Source organism: Stegostoma tigrinum, chromosome 31 (assembly GCF_030684315.1).
Source record: "Stegostoma tigrinum isolate sSteTig4 chromosome 31, sSteTig4.hap1, whole genome shotgun sequence".
In the NCBI taxonomy this organism is placed as follows: domain Eukaryota; kingdom Metazoa; phylum Chordata; class Chondrichthyes; order Orectolobiformes; family Stegostomatidae; genus Stegostoma; species Stegostoma tigrinum.
This window is the reverse complement of record NC_081384.1, coordinates 14,608,612-14,629,757: the sequence shown is the minus strand read 5'-3', so window position 1 is coordinate 14,629,757 and position 21,146 is coordinate 14,608,612. Positions and strand designations below refer to the sequence as shown.

Genomic DNA, 21,146 nt, shown 5'->3' with positions numbered 1-21,146 from the left:
AAGGAAGTGGGAGGGTGAGTTAAAATGGTTGCCAACCGTAAGGTATTGACGTTTGTCACGTACAAAACGCGGATGCTCTACGAGATGGTCTCTGAGCCTATGCTTGGTCTCACTGATGTACAGGAGCCCAATCGGGAGCAGCGCATACAGTAGACCAAGTTGAAGGGTGTGCAGGTGAACCACTGTCTGATATGAAAGGTTTGTTTTGGGCCTTGAATGGAGGTGAAGGGGGAGATATGGGGACAGATATAGTACTTGCTGCGGTTGAAGGGAAAAGTGCAGTGGGTGGTGGGGCTAGTGGGAAGTGTAGATTGGATGAGAGAGTCACTGAGAGAGTGGTCCATACGAAAGGTAGATAAGGTGGGAAGGGACACATATCTTGGGTTGTGGGGTTAGATTGTAGGTGGTGGAAATGATGGAGAATGATACTTTGGAGGTTGGTGGGGTGATATGTGAGGACAAGGGAGATTCTGTCTTTAGTTTTTTTGAGGGTGCCTATCACCATCCCACCTACCTTCCCCAGCCTCACCTCTCCACTCAATTTATTTCCTAGCTCCCTTCCCCCTCTCTGTTTCTGAAGAAGGGCCCTGACCCGAAACGTCAACTTTCCTTCTCCACTGATGCTGTCTGGCCTCATAATCTCAAGAGTTGATTTTAATTTTCTATTCAAATTCTGGAAGTTTGGAAAACATGGCAATTGTCAGGAGAAGTCTGACAGAGGTCTGTTGATTGATCTAATCTCTTTCATTGTTGACAGTCCTGCTGTGTTCTGACAATATATCCTGTTTTTATTGTACTATAAGCTACATTTGTGATGAAATATTCCTGCCTGCGGGGAATTTTGAGTGGGTTAATTTACTGGAACAGACGATATTAAGAACTTAATGCAAATATTGCCTCATTGGCTGCTGCAGGAGATTTAAATAACACATAACAACAAATCTCCCCCACAACAATAACCTGTTATTTTGTATCCGAACGTACTAACCTACAGTCCCGGTAAAATGTCCATCTAGCATTGCAAAAATAGACGTATTTATTATTTTTGAGCACTGGATGATAAGGTGTTTAAGAGAAGGATGAACTTCTAAATTCAGCTTGGATTGAGCAAATCACGAAATTGCAATAATTACGAATGGTAGGTATCTTCGCCGTTCCGATATGAGAATGAAATAGTGGGGGCGGGGTGATGCAAAAAGTTTCAACTTCACGAAAGGTCATTGATGACAAACGCGAATTTCTACTTGCCAACAAATGTTGGCTAGCCTCCTAAGCATTTCGTGCACATTTCTCTGATAATTTCTGATTTTCCTTTGCTTTAATGGAAATGCATGGGTACAAAGACAGGTATAGACCTGTTTGCAGATTTTATCCTCACTGCTGCGTATCACAAAAAAACCTTTCTTTGCTTATAAGGGATCATCAGCAATTTTCACATCCTGAGCAAGGACCACCGAACCCGCATGTTAACTAATTTCTCTCCACAGATGTTGCCAGACCTGCTGAGATTTACGAGCAATTTGTTTTTTTTATTTCCCATCCTGGGTCCTAACTTAGCAGTGTAATAATTCTATTCATGCAAAGGAAATTGAGACAATATTGTTAGTTTTAGTTTCAAAAGCCCATTATAATTTCAGCAATCATAATGTAGTTTTTCAAAGTGATGAGAAATATGCAAAATATTGCATTAAACCACAAGCAATTGCCTGCTTTCCTTTTTTTAAGCGTGGAGGGGAAATAAAAGGTTTAGTCATTTGATTGACAGCAAAACTCCCATCAATTTGGGCTCTGGCACTGGCTCGCAAATGTGAAGACGTCATCGCTGCCAGGAACTCAGATGACTTCGCAGCGCCGGCTGTTCCACGGAGCGCTCTATCCTCCCACCGATCAGCGCTTCCGGTGCCACGCGATTCTACAGGCGCGTGCGTGAATCCGGAGGGAGGGAGGCAGCGGGCGGCACTGCCGTGCGGGGGGCGTGGTACACCTCAACAGAACTTGCCGCCCCCTTCCTCGCTCCGATTGGTCGAAACCAAGCGGGAGGCGGGATGTCCCAGGAAACAGGCCGTCCGTTGATTCGTCGAGCAGGCTGTCATTCGTGGTCAGCACCGTCGGTTGTAGAGCTCCTGAAGGAGGGGGAGGGGATCACTTTTTAAAAAAAATCTTTTCGGCCGAAGTGCGTCAAGAAAAATCATCGAATCGACAGGTTTTTTTTGACATTGTATTTGAAGTAAAAAGTGGATCAAAGATCGCCGTGTTCGTGGCGTTGACGGAATTAAGAATGTCCCAGCCGTAGGTCGTGGTGTCAGAAAGTTGGGGTTGTCAGTCTGGAAACTTTTATTGCCGCAGGTACAGTATGTCTTGTATTCCTTTTTATTTGTAGCAGGCCTAGACACCCCGTCAACAAAATGCCAAGCTGAAACTTGCAGCAAGTCTTGAGTTACCAAGTAATTTAACAGGTGGAAATAAAACGAAGCATTTTGACAAGAGGGGGTTTGGGCCCGAAATGTTGACTTTCCTGCTTGTCTGATGCTGTTTGACGTGCTGTGTTTTCCCAGCCTCACACCAAGAGACAAAAGGCACAGTGACAGATGAAATCCTGTGGATTTTTGTCTCCCAGGCTGCTGAATCTTATCCACAATCAGTGTGACACAGGGATGTGGCAGTTACTGATTTCCAAATGGATCATGTATTGAAAGCATACAAGGCTTTTGGGCTTCTGTATTAAGTCTTTTAGAAGAGCAGTCTGTTCCGAGGGAAATGGATTGTTAACGCCTGACTCGTCTTTCTCCACCGCGCTTCCCCCCCCCCCCCCCCCCCAAAAAGGCACAAAATGTAGGAGATAGCACTTATTAACTGAGCTGTTGTTCTTCAGCGGCCGCTAACAGGAAGTGGGATGGCTGTGTTAAAGGGAAGAGTTCTGGACGCATGATTAATGTATTTATCAGTTTCTGTTGAAGGTTTAGTGCTCAACTAGCATTTTGTCACAGAATAGTGCATTTACTTTACATTTGCACGCAATAAGTACAATGTAGCAGCAATTAATCTTTGCAAATATTGTATGTTGGCTTGTAACCCTTTAACAAAGGATTATTTATGGAAACTGCGTTGTGCCATGTTTTAAATCCAAACTTGACAGTAGACCATTCTATTTACTTATGCAATTTTGATTCGGCATGTGGAGTTTTTTTTGCATTTCCATGTTGTTGATTAGCTACATCTAATTTGAATGAAACGTTAACCAGATTTAATCACAATCGATGTGGTTTATCATTGAAAAGTTTTACATAAAGGAAATAAACAAGTAAATCTGGAGATGCCTTATGACAAGGGTGGGCTGTTTGCTGACAGTGTGATGAAACAGTTCTTAACTGGGGAGACATGATGCATGCTGTTTATTGGTTGAACTGCAATGTTTTTACATTTAATTTGTTGAACTTAGATTTTCCCAAATCATTATGTATATTCAAAACAATACTAAAATGGTGGAGAACTCTGGTAACCCTATGTCTTCCCCATGATGCAGTCAGTAGCTATTTTAATTTTGGGTATTTCAATACCTGTTCTGTATTGCAATGTGGAACCAACTCTGCCACTTGTGGTTATAATAAACGATTGAACATTATTTCAGGTTTGATCATTTTGACACAAGACAATGCTGCTAGGGTTTGTTTCAGTTCTCAGCAAAATCACAATATTACTCACTTACTGATGTTTTAGTTTCTATTAGTGATACAACAAGTGCCAGACAACTCTACATGTTAGCCTCTCATAACCCTGTAAATGGATTGTTCCAAAGTCAATGCTGTGTTTGGCATCAGGAATTTTTAATTCCTGGAATATTAAGTGAAAATTCATTTTGTTTTTGAGAATGGAGAAAATATTGGCCCAGATCAAGTTAAATCTGGTGCTGTATTCAGTTGGACTAAACAATACCTTTTAAAGATAACATAATGCTTCAAATCGTATCAACAATTATTTATGAAAATGTCATGCATATTTTGTTTTTCTTGAGTCATCATTTCTTTCTGCGCACAACATACATTTTTGGGGGAAAAAAATCAGGAACACATTTTCCCTGCCTTTTAACTTTGAATTTATGTTGTCTTACTCCAGTAATTGACTCCTTTTCTGTTTTCTCTCCCTTTGATCACTTTTCTGCCGAGTGATTTTGTGACTATTCTTTATTCATTATGTTTTTAAAATTTATCCACTTACGTTGTTCACTATCAGTTCGTTATATATCTGAGTTATTTCTTTCTGCCTTTCAGTGTTAAACTGTGGTAAAGCTGCATCGAAAAAATAGAAAAATTCTGCATGTCAGCTGAAACAATCAGGTAAACTAATGTACTTTATTACTGTACCATCCCATCATGGATGTTTTTCTCAGTTCCTAGCGCTAAATATTACAAATGGCTTCAAAGTTATGTCTCTTTTAAGATGCATTAAGATTATTACTAAAAACATCATGAATTGTGTACTTTTTATATTGTAAATTTAAGAATTTGGAAAATAGTTTTGTTTGAAAGGAGGAAGTACAGTTCATAATTGTGAATTTTAAGACTGTTATGTGGGCAATCCTGGCTGAATGTAACTTCAGTTTTCCCAGATTTTAAAGCTGAATTTTAAGTAAACTGATTTTGAAACCAGAAGCAGAAGATGTAATATTTTAATTGCTTTACAAGAATGAGGAAGGATACTGCATTTTAGAGGTTATGCATTGATAGTGATTTGAAAGACCAAACTTGTTACAGTACCTTGTGAAGAGGAACATCATTGTATTTTCCAGTTCTTTAGAAAGGGGAAAAATAATTTTCTTGGTCAAATGTTTATTTTCTTACTCGTAACATCAATTGTAGTGAGATACATCACCTGAGCATAGTTTAAAAGCTGCAACTGTTTCAAAATACATAAAAAGTTGTGCATATGAAGGCTTGTTTGTTTCAAAATATCGTGATGGAAGTCTTTTTCATATGTAAATTCAAATTATTTTAGAACTTGGATTTTGAAACAAGTGGAAAGCTGGAACTGTGAATTTAAAAACAAATCAGTGTGAGAGAGTTCCTGGAGTGCAAATGAGAATTTGTTTGCATTGAGAGAGTTTTAGCAGCTGTCAGAGTACATGGGGTTGCTTTCAGCCAGAAGGATTAGTAATTGGGTTTTCTTTCACATACTGGGAGAATACACACAGTTTGAAAAGCTTGGGATTCAGTTTGCCAATCTCCTGGTTTAAAGTTGGATGTATGAAACAGTTCTCGTAGAGAAAACAGTTAACTCAGAAGTTAGGAAGTAGGTTACCTTATTGTAAGGAGGTTAGTTTGAAAGGTCCAGACCTGAGTGTTTGTTTAGAGCAATGCAGGAATTATTTCAAAGCTAAGAAAATCTAAATTTGGTTGTGTGAATACTCAAGGAAAAGGCTGCTGGATTCTCAAGGCTACAAATTAAAGAAACAGTTAACATTAAACCTGTAAATATGGTAGAGTAGCAAATTGTCTCTGGTGTCTTAGTACTATAAAGTATTGATGTTGGGATAAGTAGGACTGTATTTTGTTAGTTTGAAAATATTTAGCTTTATCTTTACAAATAGCTTGATTTATTCTATTTTATCTTTTGTATCATATGCTTCTGTTTTATGGTTAAAATCAGATTTGTAGCATTGCATGTTTGTTTCAGTAAATGACACCCCTTTCAAATTTAAAAAAAAATCAATCAAGCCAAATTTCAGCCTGAGATCTGATATGTCCAGCAATAATCAGTTTGGATTATAATAGTATAACATTCAAGCGTGTCTCCACCCCCTGCAGCATTTTATTTAATTCTTCCCCTAATGTTCCAGCTATGTTTGGGTCATCAGTTTTCATCACTACTGGAAAAAGAGGCTTACTTTACTTTACCCCCATGCAGTTGGTACAGTCATGTATCCTGCCAGTGTATTGCTTCGCATTAGTATATTCTGATGTAATGATAAGGTACTTCTTAAAAATTCATACTTGTACTGTTATTTTTCAGCTGTCTTGTGCACCACTTCCATTTTGCCTCTTAATTACCACTCATTTCATAGTTCTGCATGAAAATAAACACTACTTGTGGGATTCAAATTGGTGAGTACAGTGCAACCATGCCAATTTCAAATTGAAACCTATTCTGCAAATTTAGAATTTTAATGCATCATAGACCACCCACCCATTTCTGTCTGGTCAGCCGGAAAACCTCGTGTTCTGTCTTTCCAGTCACTAGAATTTTACTTTTAGTGAGAGGAATGTATTGTGTGTTCGAAGCTTGTTTCATATGTTCTGCCAAAGAGAGACAAGGGTTAACTGCTAGATTAGTATCTACCTGTTCTGATACATATGTACAGCCCTCTAAATCATATTGTTTAGAATAATATTACTTTTGAAGTCAGTCAGAATTAAAGCATTAGTTAATAAGCTGTTGTGTACGAGCACCTAGTCAAAGTTGCTTCAGTGCTGGATAGTTGGGGAGAGACAAACTAGTAGCAATTTAAAACAATTTTGTTGAGTTGAAGTTGAAATATTGTAAAGCCCCAATGTTTATGACATTTTTCTTTTGTTTCACAGACTGTTCAGTTGACTTTTTAGTAGTCTTGTTCTACAAAAATCTAAACTTGCTCTTATTTGTACCATTAACCCTGTAAAACTGTGAACATTATTATCTTCAGTTGAATAATTCAGTGGTATATTTTGTAATTTCCTGAAGTTTGCGTAGTGTATTGGGTTTCCAACATCACAAGTAGTTAATTGACTTTAACATGGATAAGGATGCAGGAAGATTGTAATTGGTACTAAATAAACATTTAAGGATAACAAGGTGTAGAGCTGGATGAACACAGCAGGCCGAGCAGGAAAGCTGATGTTTCGGGCCTGGACTCTTCTTCGGAAATCATTTCTGAAGAAGGGTCTTGGCCCGAAACATCAGCTTTCTTGCTCCTGTGCTGCTGCTTGGACTGTTGTGTTCATCCAGCTTGACACCTTGTTATCTCAGATTCTCCAGCATCTGCAGTTCCTACTATCACTAAATGAACATTGTTGTTCTTTGCAGTTTGCTAAAATTAAATACTAATCTGCTGGATGTAAACAAAACCAGAGTGAAAGTCTGGAAGCATTAAAAATGCCTAAAAGATTCAACTGTTTTTGTTTATTAGTGATAAAAACATTGAAGAGTAAAAGCTATTTACTGGAAGTGGTAACTGGAGGCCAATGAAATTGCCAGGAATACAATCAGGGTTGCAAACTCTGTGGATATTTTCTAATCACCCAGTTCAGATATGTTATTCCATACTTCTGGAGCAGGTTGGACTTGAACCCAGTCTTCCTGGGTCAGAGGTAGGGACACCGCTGATGTGCTACAAGAGCCCTTTGCTAACCTAATGTGTAATGTATTTCTTTAATAAGATAGGCCTTGAGGGCCAATTAGGTCTGCATGCTTGCAAAGTTGAGAATTGTTGAAAGGCAACATGTTAACCACAGTGCAGTTATATAACAAAAATAAAACCGAAAGGAGAACATTTCAAACTAGAAATTTTACTTTGCACTCTTAAACCTTTGATTTAAGAGTGTTGTGTTATGAAAACTTTATTTTTACTGTGACCTCACAATACGATATGTAAGATTTGGATTTTGGAAAGGAAGAAAAATCGTTTTAACTTGATGTTTATCCATCATCTCATATATAATTCATAGTCTCATTGTTTACCAGTAATGAATATTTAATTTTGCTGTAATTAATACCTGTGTTCAGGTGAAGGGAGAGCATTGTTGTTTTTTTAAATAGATTGTTTAAAGAAAAATCTGAGTTAAAATGAATTTTAACACTGCCAGTCTTACTATAGTAACAATCACTTGGTTGTAAAGAGCAGGAAATTGATATGAAGTATAGTTTTAATAAGTGAACTACAAACTGGTCATGTTTTGTTTTACAAGATAATAAAATGTGAGGCTGGATGAACACAGCAGGCCCAGCAGCATCTCAGGAGCACAAAAGCTGACGCTTCGGGCCTAGACCCTTCATCAGAGAGGGGGATGGGGTGAGGCTTCTGGAATAAATAGGGAGAGAGGGGGAGAGGGGGAGGCGGACCAAAGATGGAGAGAAAAGAAGATAGGTGGAGAGGAGAGTATAGGTGGGGAGGGGATAGGTCAGTCCAGGGAAGACGGACAGGTTAAGGAGGTGGGATGAGGTTAGTAGGTAGGAGATGGAGGTGCGGCTTGGGGTGGGAGGAAGGGATGGGTGAGAGGAAGAACAGGTTAGGGAGGCAGAGACAGGCTGGACTGGTTGTGGGATGCAGTGGGTGGAGGGGAAGAGCTGGGCTGGTTGTGTGGTGCAGTGGGGGGAGGGGACGAACTGGGCTGGTTTTGGGATGCGGTGGGGGAAGGGGAGATTTTGAAGCTGGTGAAGTCCACATTGATACCATTGGGCTGCAGGGTTCCCAAGCGGAATATGAGTTGCTGTTCCTGCAACCTTCGGGTGGCATCATTGTGGCACTGCAGGAGGCCCATGATGGACATGTCATCTGAAGAATGGGAGGAGGAGTTGAAATGGTTTGCAACTGGGAGGTGCGGTTGTTTATTGCGAACTGAGCGGAGGTGTTCTGAAAAGCGGTCCCCAAGCCTCCGCTTGGTTTCCCCAATGTAGAGGAAGCCACACTGGGTACAATGGATGCAGTATACCACATTGGCAGATGTGCAGGTGAACATCTGCTTAATATGGAAAGTCATCTTGGGGCCTGGGATAGGGGTGAGGGAGGAGGTGTGGGGACAAGTGTAGCATTTCCTGCGGTTGCAGGGGAAGGTGCTGGGTGTGGTGGGGTTGGAGGGCAGTGTGGAGCGAACAAGGGAGTCACGGAGAGAGTGGTCTCTCCGGAAAGCAGACAAGGGTGGGGATGGAAAAATGTCTTGGGTGGTGGGGTCGGATTGTAGATGGCTGAAGTGTCGGAGGATTATGCGTTGTATCCGGAGGTTGTCCTCTCCACCTATCTTCTTTTCTCTCCATCTTCGGTCCGCCTCCCCCTCTCTCCCTATTTATTCCAGAACCCTCACCCCATCCCCCTCTCTGATGAAGGGTCTAGGCCCGAAATGTCAGCTTTTGTGCTCCTGAGAGGCTGCTTGGCCTGCTGTGTTTATCCAGCCTCACGTTTTATTATCTTGGATTCTCCAGCATCTGCAGTTCCCATTATCACTGATACAATTTTTTTATTTTACAAATTGATTTGCACTCAATCAGTGGGCTCGGCATTGTTTGTAAAGGTAATCAATAATTTCAGCAGTTTTTTTACTGTTAAAGAATTAAAGAAGAACATTTAGTTTAATATGCATATTGAGCTGAAGAGAATGTTTTATTGTTCTCACATTTTAAATGTCTTTTCAGATGTTGTTAGGTTGTGAATGGCTTTTGTAAGGTACCACTTACTGCAACCAGTATTCTTGATTCTGGAATAAATGGGTTCATTAAATTAGCTTTAGATCTTTTAACCACAAAGTGTTTGATCTGTTTCTTTGGACGTACTGGATACCTGATGCCACTTTGATTATTGCAGTAAAGTTTCAATCTTTGATTTTTTTTTCTCCCACAAAGGTGAAACAAGATTTATGGAAGCAAAATTCCCTTTTTTATCTGAGACACAGGCTAATGATAACATTATGTGACTCTTGAGGAAATGAAGTGGGGTTGAGATTTTGTTTTCTTTTGGCAAAAATGATCTAATCATTAATGAACTGAAGCAAACCTTTAACTGCTTGGTGAATACTTACAAACCACTTAAATGCCAAAAGCAATCATTTGTACGGTGTGAAATCACAGTAGCAAAAGGTTGAACATCAGTAGACAAGACATTGCTTTATTTCTCCAAAGTTTTTAAGAATGCTTGGAAATGTAATGTGGTTAATTCCAGTTTTGATGCTGGTATTGGGCTACATAGCAGCCTCCCCACATTGCTTGGATGTACTGCATGATTTTGTGAATCTTACATTTTCAGCAGTTTATTTCTCATTGTAAAGTTTGCTAGTCATAATGGAGGGTACCCCCTTTCTCCTGCTGGATGAGCAAGAGTCTTTGGATTACATCGATAAGCAATGGTTTCATTTTCCTCTAAATTCTTTTTCCTTTGCTCAGCTGCTGATTTTGCTCACCTCCAATAAACATTTAATTCTGTTTCTGGTTGTAAAAGCAGCTCTTCCATTTCTGTTGATAAAGCAATTATCCACGGAACTCCAGATATTAACAATGTGGTGATCACGAGCAAGATTGCAATTAATGATCGTGTATAAGAAAGAAACAAATAGGAGTGTGTTACCCTACTATAGGTTCAAAGCAGTTTCCATAATACCCTGAACTATTTTGTTATGGTCTGCGGCTTCATCTGGATCCTGTTACTAGGTTTCAATTGCTAACTCCTATTATCCAATTCTAGTTGGAATCTAGGGACTTCATCGAAGTTTCATGATAAGCGCATGAAATTTTGTTTGTGAACTGTGAACGATACCATAAATTTCACCAATAAAAGATGGATTACATCTGGAAAGAAGATTAAGTATCAGTTTTGTTGGTCATGTAGAGTGTACCTCCAAGATAGTGACTTGAACATATCACACTGAGTTATTAGCAAGTACGGTGTGATTTGATTTACGGTGATTTCTTCTTGATTTTCTTGAGTATTTGTTAATGTTGATACCAAATAAGTAAGAATGACTTAGTTTGGATTAATTGTTACATCATGCATGTTAATGCATCTTTTTAGTTCACTCATAGGTGTCCTTAATTGCTCTGGACATGGTGGTAGTCAGCTGTGTTTTTTGGAACCACTGAAGGTTTTACAGATCTAGAATAACCACGGTGCTATTAGGAAGGGATTTCTAAGATTTTGGCCTATTGACAATGAAAGAACAGTGATGTAGTTCCAAGTCAAATGGTGTTTAACTTGGAGAGAATTTGCTGGTGGCGCTTTCTCATGATTCTGCTGTCCTTTGTCCTTTTTAGATGGTAGAGGTTTAGAATGCACTGTCAAGGAGACTTAGTGAGTTGCCACAGTGTTGATGGTACACACCAGTGCCTTATTGCGTGGTGAAGAGAGTGAATGCTAAAGGTGGGGTTAGGGTATCAATGAAGGGGCTGCTTTGCCCTGGATAGTGTCAAGCTTCTTGAGTGTTGGAATTGCATTCATTCAGGCAAGTGGATAGTATTCCATTACTCTTCAGACTTGTCATTTTTAGATAGTGAACGAGCACTGGGGAGTCAGGTTTAATTCCTAATCTCTGACTTGCTCTCGCAGTGACAGTATTTCTGCTGTTGATCCAGTTCAGTCTCTGGTCAGCAGTTACCCCAGAATGTTGTTGGTGGTGCATTCAGTGATAATGTTGTTGAATGTGAAATGGTGATGGTTAGCTTTGCTCATTGAAGCCAGGCATGGCCTAGAATTTGTGTGGGATGGATGTTACGTGGCACTTATCAGCCCAAATTTAGATGTTGTCGCGGTCTTCCATTTGTAGATAGGGACTGCTTCAGTATCTGAGAAGTCACGAGTGGTGCCGACTGTGATGCAGTCATCAGTGAATATTCCTACTTCAGACCTCATAATGGAAGAAAAGCCGTTCATGTATCTGCTGGAGACAGTTGTCCCATGACATTACATTGAGGATGGGAGTGGTCTTGAGGCTCAGCAGAAATGTCTCTACCACTGAGCCAAGAGATCCATGTTCAAGTGACCTGGGTTCAAGACCCACCTGCTCCAGAGGTGTGAAATAATACTTCTGGTCAGGTTAATTGGAAAATGTCTGTATTGAGGAAGGGGCTCCTGTGTTGCAATGTTAATGTCCCTACCTGCTCCATACCACAACACATCTGGGCAAGATTTTAAAATAAAACGTGGGCACTGAGAAATTTTCCTTCAGAGATGTCCAAGAGCTGAGATGATTGACTTCCAACAATCACAAGCATCTTCCTTTTTATGTATATGACTCCAACTAATGGAGCCTCTGCCACCTCATTTCCATTGATTCTAGTTTTGCTGGGGCTCCTTCACGTTCCACTTGGTTAAAAGCAGTCTTGAAGTCCGGACCCGTCACATTTCCCTCACCTCTCGAGTTCAACTCTTTTTGTCCATTTTTGTAATGGGATCAGTAGCTTAGTGGCCTGGCAGAACCCAAAGTGAGCATCAGTATGCAAGTTATTTCTTTGCAAGTGCCATTTGAAAGCACTATCATCAGTAATGCCTTCCATCATTTTTGAAGATTGAGAGTAGACTGATAGGGTAGTAACTGAACTGTTTGAATTTGTGCTACTTTTTGTGTACAGCACATATCTACATTGTCAGGCAATTGTCAGGGTGGTAGCTATATTGTAACAGCTTGGCTAGGGGTGTAGCAGGTTCTGGAGCATAAATCCACAGTACTATTGCTGGAATCTAGCCAAGCCTATAGCCTTTACAGTGTCAAGTGCCTCCTGAGCATCTTCATATCATGTAGAGTGAGTTAAATTGGCTCTGGACTTGAAACCATGATGCTTGGATCTTGGAAGGAGGCCAAGAAGGACCATCCACTCAGCAACACTGGCTGAAGGTCTATGTATAAATTTCCAGCCCTGTCTTTTTTATACTGATGTTGCTGGAGACCTCCACTATTGAGGACGGGGATGTTTGTGGAGTCTCCTCCTCCTGTTAGTTGTTTACTTATCCACCATCATGTATAACTGTATGTGGGAAATCTCCAATGCTTGGATCTGATCTGTTACTTGAGATTGCTTAGCCCTGCCTATAGCTTGTTGATTCAGCTGTTTGGCTTGGAAGTAGTCCAGCACTGCAATTTAATCAAATTGACATCTCACTTTTAACTTGTCTGGTGCCACACCTGACTTGCCTTGCGGTACTCTCAATTGAATCAGAATGATTTCATGCTTGATAGTAATGGTAGAGTGAGAAATATGCAGGTCATAAGGCATAAATTGTGTTTGATTTACAACCCTTCAATTGAAGGACCATAACACTTTTTGTAGATACCCAGTTTTGAGTTGCTGCATCTCTTCAAAGTCTTACCCTTTAGCATCTGGTAAATCCATATAACGTTTAGGCCATTCTCAATGTGAAGACCAGTCTTCTGGAGAAGGACTGTCTAGTGATCAGTCCAACAAATACTGTCTTGGACAGGATGTATCTGCAAAAGACAGATTGGTAAGGATGAGATCAAGTAAATGTTTCCTTCTTCTTGTGTCTGCAATATTTGGTAAGGGAACCAACCTAGCAGTTACCTCCAATAGAACTTGGCCTCTGTAATCAGTAGTGGTGTTCCTAGCCACACTCTGACATTGAAGTTCCCTGACCAGATTACATTCAGGATGGGTTGTGGGGAGGGTGGGGTTAATGCTTGTGCAGGGTACATAAGAACATAAGAACTAGGAGCAGGAGTAGGCCATCTGGCCCCTTGAGCCTGCCCTGCCATTTAATAATATCATGACTGATCTTTGAGACTCAGCTTCACTTATCCGCCCACTCATCATAACCCTTAATTCTTTTACTGTTCCAAAAATTATCTAGCCTTTCCTAAAAAAACATTCAGTGAGGTAGCTTCAACCGCTTCACTAGGCAGGGAATTCCACAAAATCACAACCCTTTGGGTGAAGAAGTTCCTCCTGACCTCAGTCCTACATCTGCTTCCCATTATTTTGAGGCACTGCCCTCTTAGTCCTAGTTTCACCTGCTGGCGGAAACAATCTCCCTGCCTCCACGTTATCTATTTCCTTCATAATCTTTTAAGTTTCTATAAGATCTCCCCTCATTCTTCTGAATTCCAATGAGCATAATCCCAGTCTACTCAGTCTCTCCTCATAATCCAACCCTCTCAACTCTGGAATCAACCGAGTGAATCTCTTCTGCACCACCTCCAATACTAGTATATCTCTTCTCAAGCGAGGAGACCAAAACTGCACACAGAACTCCAGGTGTGGCCTCACCAGGACTCTATACAACTGCAGCATAGCCTCCTATTTTCAAACTCCATCCCTGTAGCATTGGCCGACAAAAATTCCATTTGCCTTTTTAATTACCTGCAGCACCTGCAATCCCACCTTCAGCAATTCATGCACAAGGACACCCAAGTCCCTCTGCACAGCAGCGTGCTGCGATTTTTTTTTAAATCATTGCCTCCTTTGTGATAGTTTCTAGGTCCTCGCCTGCTATAACCTTCTTGTCGTTAGTTTTCGGCTTGTTATTTGTGTCTTCCACTGTGAGGACCGACACAAAATAACTGTTTAATGTCTTGCCTATTTTCTCATTGCCAGTTATTAAATTGGCCTTCTCTTCCTGTAAAGGGCCAATGTTTACCTTTGCCACTCTTCTACGATTTACATATTCATAAAAACTTTTGCTGTCTGTTTTTTATGTTCTGAGCCCGTTTACTTTCATAATCTATCTTACTATTCTTTAATTTTGTTTTGTGGCTTTCTGTTGGCCTTTAAAGATTTCCCAGTCTACTAGTTTCCCACTACTCTGCTTTTTTGTCTGTTTTTTTTCAATCTGATACTTCTGTTTATTTCCTTAGCATCCATGGCTGGCTCTCTCTTCCTACAGTTCTTCCTTATTGCTGGTATATACATCTGCTGAGCACTGTGAAAAATTGTTTTGAAAGTCCTCCACTGTTCCTCAATTTACCAACCATAAAGTTTTTGCTCCCATTCGACCTTAGCTAAATCCTCTCTCATTCCTTCATAGTCTCCTTTGTTTATGCACAGGACATAAGTACTGGATTTAACCTTCTCACACTCCATCTGCATTTTAAATCCAATCATACTGTGATCGCTCCTTCCGAGAGGATCCCTAACTGTGAGATCATTAATTGTTCCTGTCTCATTACACAGGACTAGATCTAGGATAGCTTGCTCCCTCATGGGTTTCATTAAATATTGTTCAAGGAAATTATCATGGATGCATTCTATGAGCCCCTCCTCAAGGCTGCCATGACCGACCTGGTTTGACCAATCGATAGATTAAAATCCCCCATGATGCTTGCTGTACCTACTGGGAAGTAGGTGATAATCAACAGGAGGTTTCCTTGTCTGTGATTGGGATCCAAGAAATCTGTGATTACCACTATATGCTGCCATGGGACTCTGAGGTCTGTGGTCAATTTTTTGAGGGCTCCCTAAGGCAACTACCTTTGAATTCAATATCACTGTACTGCCACCTGGTCCTGTCTTGTCTGACGAAATATGATAGCGTTGTCAGGGACATACTCAACTCAATTGTACCTAGTCAGGCAATCGCTTGACTTGCCTTTGTGACAAGTTTCCCAGCTTTGGTACTCCTGCTTAGTTTTAGTACTTTTAACTGCTGGCACATAAATAGCTTCCACAGATATAATTGATCCTTTTTCGGTGGTGGTGATTCGGTCTTGCATTGTACCCATGTCAGTATTCTTTTTTCTGCGAAGAAAACACATAATAGGGCTAAGATAATAAAATGTGAGGCTGGATGAACACAGCAGGCCCAGCAGCATCTCAGGAGCACAAAAGCTGACGTTTCGGGCGTAGACCCTTCATCAGAGAGGGGGATGGGGTGAGGGTTCTGGAATAAATAGGGGGAGAGAGGGGGAGGCGGACCGAAGACGGAGAGAAAAGAAGATAGGTGGAGAGGAGAGTATAGGTGGGGAGGTAGGGAGGTGATAGGTCAGTCCAGGGAAGACGGACAGGTGAAGGAGGTGGGATGAGGTTAGTAGGTAGGAGATGGAGGTGCGGCTTGGGGTGGGAGGAAGGGATGGGTGAGAGGAAGAACAGGTTAGGGAGGCAGAGACAGGTTGGACTGGTTTTGGGATGCAGTGGGGGGAGGGGACGAACTGGGCTGGTTTTGGGATGTGGTGGGAGAAGGGGAGATTTTGAAGCTGGTGAAGTCCACATTGATACCATTGGGCTGCAGGGTTCCCAAGCGGAATATGAGTTGCTGTTCCTGCAACCTTCGGGTGGCATCATTGTGGCACTGCAGGAGGCCCATGATGGACATGCCATCTAAAGAATGGGAGGAAGAGTGGAAATGGATTGCGACTGGGAGGTGCAGTTGTTTATTGCGAACCGAACGGAGGTGTTCTGCAAAGCGGTCCCCAAGCCTCCGCTTGGTTTCCCCAATGTAGAGGAAGCCACACCGGGTACAGTGGATGCAGTATACCACATTGACAGATGTGCAGGTGAACCTCTGCTTAATATGGAAAGTCATCTTGGGGCCTGGGATAGGGGTGAGGGAGGAGGTGTGGGAACCCTGCAGCCCAATGGTATCAATGTGGACTTCAGCAGCTTCAAAATCTCCCTTTTCCCCCACCGCATCCCAAAACTAGCCCAGTTTGTCCCCTCCCCCCACTGCACCACACAACCAGCCCAGCTCTTCCCCTCCACCCACTGCATCCCAAAACCAGTTCAACCTGTCTCTGCCTCCCTAACCTGTTCTTCCCCTCACCCATCCCTTCCTCCCACCCCAAGCCGCACCTCCATCTCCTACCTACTAACCTCATCCCACCTCCTTCACCTGACCGTCTTCCCTGGACTGACTTATCCCCTCCCTACCCCCCCACCTATACTCTCCTCCTCACCTATCTTCTTTTCTCTCCATCTTGGGTCCGCCTCCCCCTCTCTCCCTATTTATTCCAGAACCGTCACCCCATCCCCCCCTCTGATGAAGGGTCTAGGCCCGAAACGTCAGCTTTTGTGCTCCTGAGATGCTGCTTGGCCTGCTGTGTTCCTCCAGCCTCACATTTTATTATCTTGGATTCTCCAGCATCTGCAGTTCCCATTATCACATAATAGGGCTACACTGCCAAAGACTGACTTGTGTGAAAGCGTATAGTTACACACAGCACCGGTTTCATATCGTGTCATAATGGAAAGTAAAGTTAGCTTTCGGTTTTTTTTGTGTGAATGAATCTGAAAAACATCAGTCAGTTTTTATGTTGATAAAGTAAAACTCTATATTTGCACTTCTTATTACGATATTTCTAGAGTTAGAGATGACATATATCCCCTGCAATGTCCATATTTTTGTGCTGTAATATGTTCAATTGAATATGTCAATGTGGTTGGTAATCAACTTTGTGCTGACTTTGCCTACATGAAGTAGATTTCACTAGAGACTTTGCCTTTTTTTTGTCAAGCATGAAAAATCACAAAGTGTCCAATGCTTTTGTTTTGGGCAGGAGATCTATGTTAGTAAATAAGGCCTGAGTGCACAGATCGCTGATTACTTTGAGGGAAAATTATTATGCGTTTAGGTCATAAATCAGGTTCTGACAGTTGAGGATAGTAATGATTGGCCTTATTTTTTAAAAAAGTGCCTGAACAGATATCCATGATTTGCTTTGGCTTTGTGGTACAGAAACAATTCACCATATGGCTAAATCTAATTTGCTGTGTAAGACACTTATTCTAGAAGGATACAGGGCATAGATGGGACTGTGGGGTAAAGTTGGGATATGGGTCAGCATGAATAGGGCTTGGAGCATGTATGCAGAGGTCAGGGATTGAGAGAGCTGGAGGAGGGCTGTTTTACTTTAATTTCCTCAACAAAGTGCTAGTACAGTGTGGTAGACCTACCATCCAGTCTGCCTCTGCACCTGGTAGCTTTTATATATAAACTCCATGGTCGTTTGCAGTGACTCCCATAATATGAAAATTCTATGTTACAATACACTTTTTCCTGTGTTTCAATTTTACAAAACTGTGAATTGTGAAAATTTAGGCCATAAAATGTTTGATTTGTCTCAAGTGTTTTTGAGAGTGCATTTGAAGTAGATCATTTGAGTCTCGGTCTCGGGTAGTTCTCTAATTCCTAAACAAATCCTGCATTTTATCTAGTTTGTTGTATTTTCAAATTAAATAATCCAAAGGCTTTGTGATAATGCAATGTTTCTCAAAATTTAAAGAAATCTGTAACCTCCAGCCGCCTTGTTTGGTCGTATTCAACATTTTCCAAAAGGTTTATTAGGTAGGGTAGTATTAATTAATTACCTGTGTCCTTGCTCTTAGTTAAAACCCTGTTTAGTTACTTTACGTGTTTCCCCTCTTTAGCCCAGGTAAAGTCTGCTCCGCTATTTGTAGTTTAGCTAGTCATAATATAAGAAATGTTATTCAGTTAATTTCAGCTGTTGGACTTGAGTGCTGTGTGTGTGGATCTTTGTCTCACTAACAAACTTTGTGTACAGATATGATTTCCTGTGTGGTCACCATTTGGTTTGCTACATTTCTCTATTGGCTTCAACTAGCAGTATCATGCCTGTAGAAGTGATATTTTAAAAAAAACTTTCTAGTGGTGACTGTGCAATTCTCTGAAGATTTATTAAGAAACATCATATTTTTGTTGCACTTAAAAATGGAAAGTTTGTGTCTGTTGCAAGTATGGCTGGCCATAAAATAAGCATTCTGCTTTTCATCAGCCTAATATATACAGCAAGGTAGACGTTTGTTTACTTTCAGACATTTCAGTTTCCAGACTATCTGCTCAACTCAGCAATGGGTTTATTTTGAAAGATGACAATAAAAAATTAACTTTAACCCTTACCATGACTGGTGGCAGAAGGTCTTGCAAGTAGTGTGTTGTTTAAAAAAAGGTGCAACAGGCTGTGTACATGTCTACCTTTTGGATTAAACCAAATTTGATTTGGACAGGTAACTTACCCTATAGAAGCAGCTGTTTGATAATTAAACATCAGATTCTGCCAACCATTTTAATGCTAACAGCTGTGTGTCGGACTGGGAAACCCAGCAGTTGGAAGTAGATAGGAACAGACTGAGATTCAGTGTTTTTCCCAGCACTTCCTCTTCCACATGGTCCACTGGAAATCTTCCACACTTGACTCTTCACTTCTCTGAACCCCCTCCTCTCCAACTCCCTCATTTCCTGTTGCTGCCCTGAACCACCACGAGTCTTCGATAGGCGAGTTTGGAGTAAGAGGGTTACTTTTTACTGTGACGTGGCTCATTCTGGTATATGAAAAGATCACATGAAATTGGAGCCTCATTCTCTAGATTTCCAGAGCATATTCACTCTAGCCATTCCTGCAAGCATTTCCACTTATCAACCTTCAGTCTGTGCAGGTGGAAAAATAGGATAAAATCATTTGAGGTCTCTTCATTTAAACTTGGCACAACCTCCGTATTCTTATGTTTCCTTGCTATTTATATGCACTCCACCACCACCTCCACCACCAACCAACCCCCCCCCCCCGCCCCGTCTCTTGGGTATCTGGCCCAAATGTTCAATTTTTCTGGAGCATGAAGAAACACTTTGTGGGGAGTGGAGACTGCGGGAGCGTGCAAAGACCTGAGTTCTGTTTGTATGGAGTACAAAACTAACTTTGTATTTGACTTTTGTTTTAAAAACAGACTTCTTGCTTTCTGCAATTGAACAAATTACAGGAGCAACAAACCAAACCTTTCTGTCTGGAAGAATGATTAATCTGAACAGAATCTTGCCAGTGCAGAAACAGGCCATTTGGGCCAATTGTGTCCATACCGAGCCTCCAAAGAGCATCCCACCCAGACCCATTCCCATAGCCCTGCATTTTCCATGGCTAACGCACCCTAACCTTCATGTCCCTGAACACTGTGGACAATTTAGCTAGGCCAATCCACCTAATCTGCACCTCTTTGGACTGTGGGAGGAAACCGGAGCACCTGGTGAAAACCCATGCAGACACTGGGGAGAATGTGCAAACTCCACACAGCCAGTCATTGGACAGTGGAATCGAACACTGCTATGTCGGGTAGCAGTATTAACCACTGAGCCACCATCCCACCTGTGTTGAACTAACATAATTTAACTTCTGCATTGCTCAGTGTTTGCCTGGGCTGTTAAAGTGAACTGTTTCACATGTTGACTGTTATCTTCAACATATGAATAGTAAAGGAATTAAGGGGTATGGTGAGTGGGTGGGTAAATGGAGCTGAGTCTCTCAAAAATCAACCATGATCATATTAAATGGCAGGGCAGGCTCGAGGGGCCAGATGGTCTACTCCTGCTCCTAGTTCTTATGTTCTTTATGTTGTAACATCGTCTCTTCACACTTAAAATGGTATTAATAGGGGATTTCAATCTTAATATAGCCTGGGAAGATGGACGATCGCCTTCCAGAAAAGTTTTGAATTTCTAATGTGTCTGGAATAATTTTTTTTCATATGGCAATATGTCTCTGCAACAAGGAGACAAGAAATATTTGATCTGGTATTGAACAACTAGCCTGATTTAATTAGTCACCTAGTTGTTTGTGAGCATTGTCAAGTAATGATCATTATATGATCAAGTTTTTCATGTAGAGTTTGTAAGAGATGAGTGAAGATCGGATGTTAGAATTTTGGATTTACGTAAGGCAAACTTTTTAATGGGATGAAGCAGAGAGTCTTCTCTGTAAACTGGAAAACTCTGCTAAAAATAGGTGAAACAATTGAGCAATAGCGGAGAGTGTTCAAAGAAACATTGAATGCAATTCAGATGCAGTTTGTACTCATGAAAAGGAAAAGCTCCACATCACAAAAAAAAATCCAAGGATCTAAGGCACAGCATTATAATTAAAAGAAAGAGCTTATAAAGTGTAGAACAGTACAGATCTCAGAGTAAGATAGTACTAAGATCGACAAGGGCCACACAGCCGCTTATATGAGCAGCTAAAAAGTATTGTGAAAGAAAACTTGCAATGGACATATACACAATAGTGTGAGATTTTATAGCTTTATAAAGCTAAAGTGGCTGATTAAGGAGTACTGTTGGCTTACTGAAGGTGGGGATATTGACAATCCCCATTGGGAAATGGCAGAGATGCTGAACAATTTTTTTAAAATCATCATTCCTACAGTGTGGAAACAAGCCCTTCGGCCCAACAAGTCCATGCTGAACCTCAGAGCATCCCAGCCAGACCCAGACCCATCCCCCTATAACCCACGTACACACCCCTGAGCATTATGGGCAATTTTTAATATGGCCAATCCACCTTTGGACTGTGGGAAGAAACCGGAGCACTTGGAGGAAACCCATGCAGACATGGGAGGAATGTGCAAACTTCACACAGACAGTTGCCTGAGGGTGGAATTGAGCCCTGGTCCCTGGCATTGTGAGGCAGCAGTGCTAACCACTGAGCTGCCGTCCCACCCCTAATTTTATTTCAGTATTCACTCCAGAA

The 21,146-nt window shown here is 41.2% G+C and overlaps 1 protein-coding gene across 3 annotated transcripts in view; it reads left to right on the top strand.

Moving 5' to 3' along the window:
• The first annotated feature begins 2,090 nt into the window (after positions 1-2,090).
• The window catches only part of stat3 (signal transducer and activator of transcription 3 (acute-phase response factor)), a 51,682-nt gene continuing 32,626 nt past the window's right edge, over positions 2,091-21,146 (top strand). For 2 of the 3 annotated variants that reach the window (XM_048560278.2, XM_048560277.2), the window contains exons 1-3: positions 2,091-2,346; positions 4,269-4,334; positions 6,007-6,098. The gene's annotated coding sequence lies outside the window, so the exon portion shown is untranslated. The remainder of the gene's footprint in view (positions 2,347-4,268; positions 4,335-6,006; positions 6,099-21,146) is intronic. The other variant, XM_048560279.2, reaches the window with a different exon arrangement.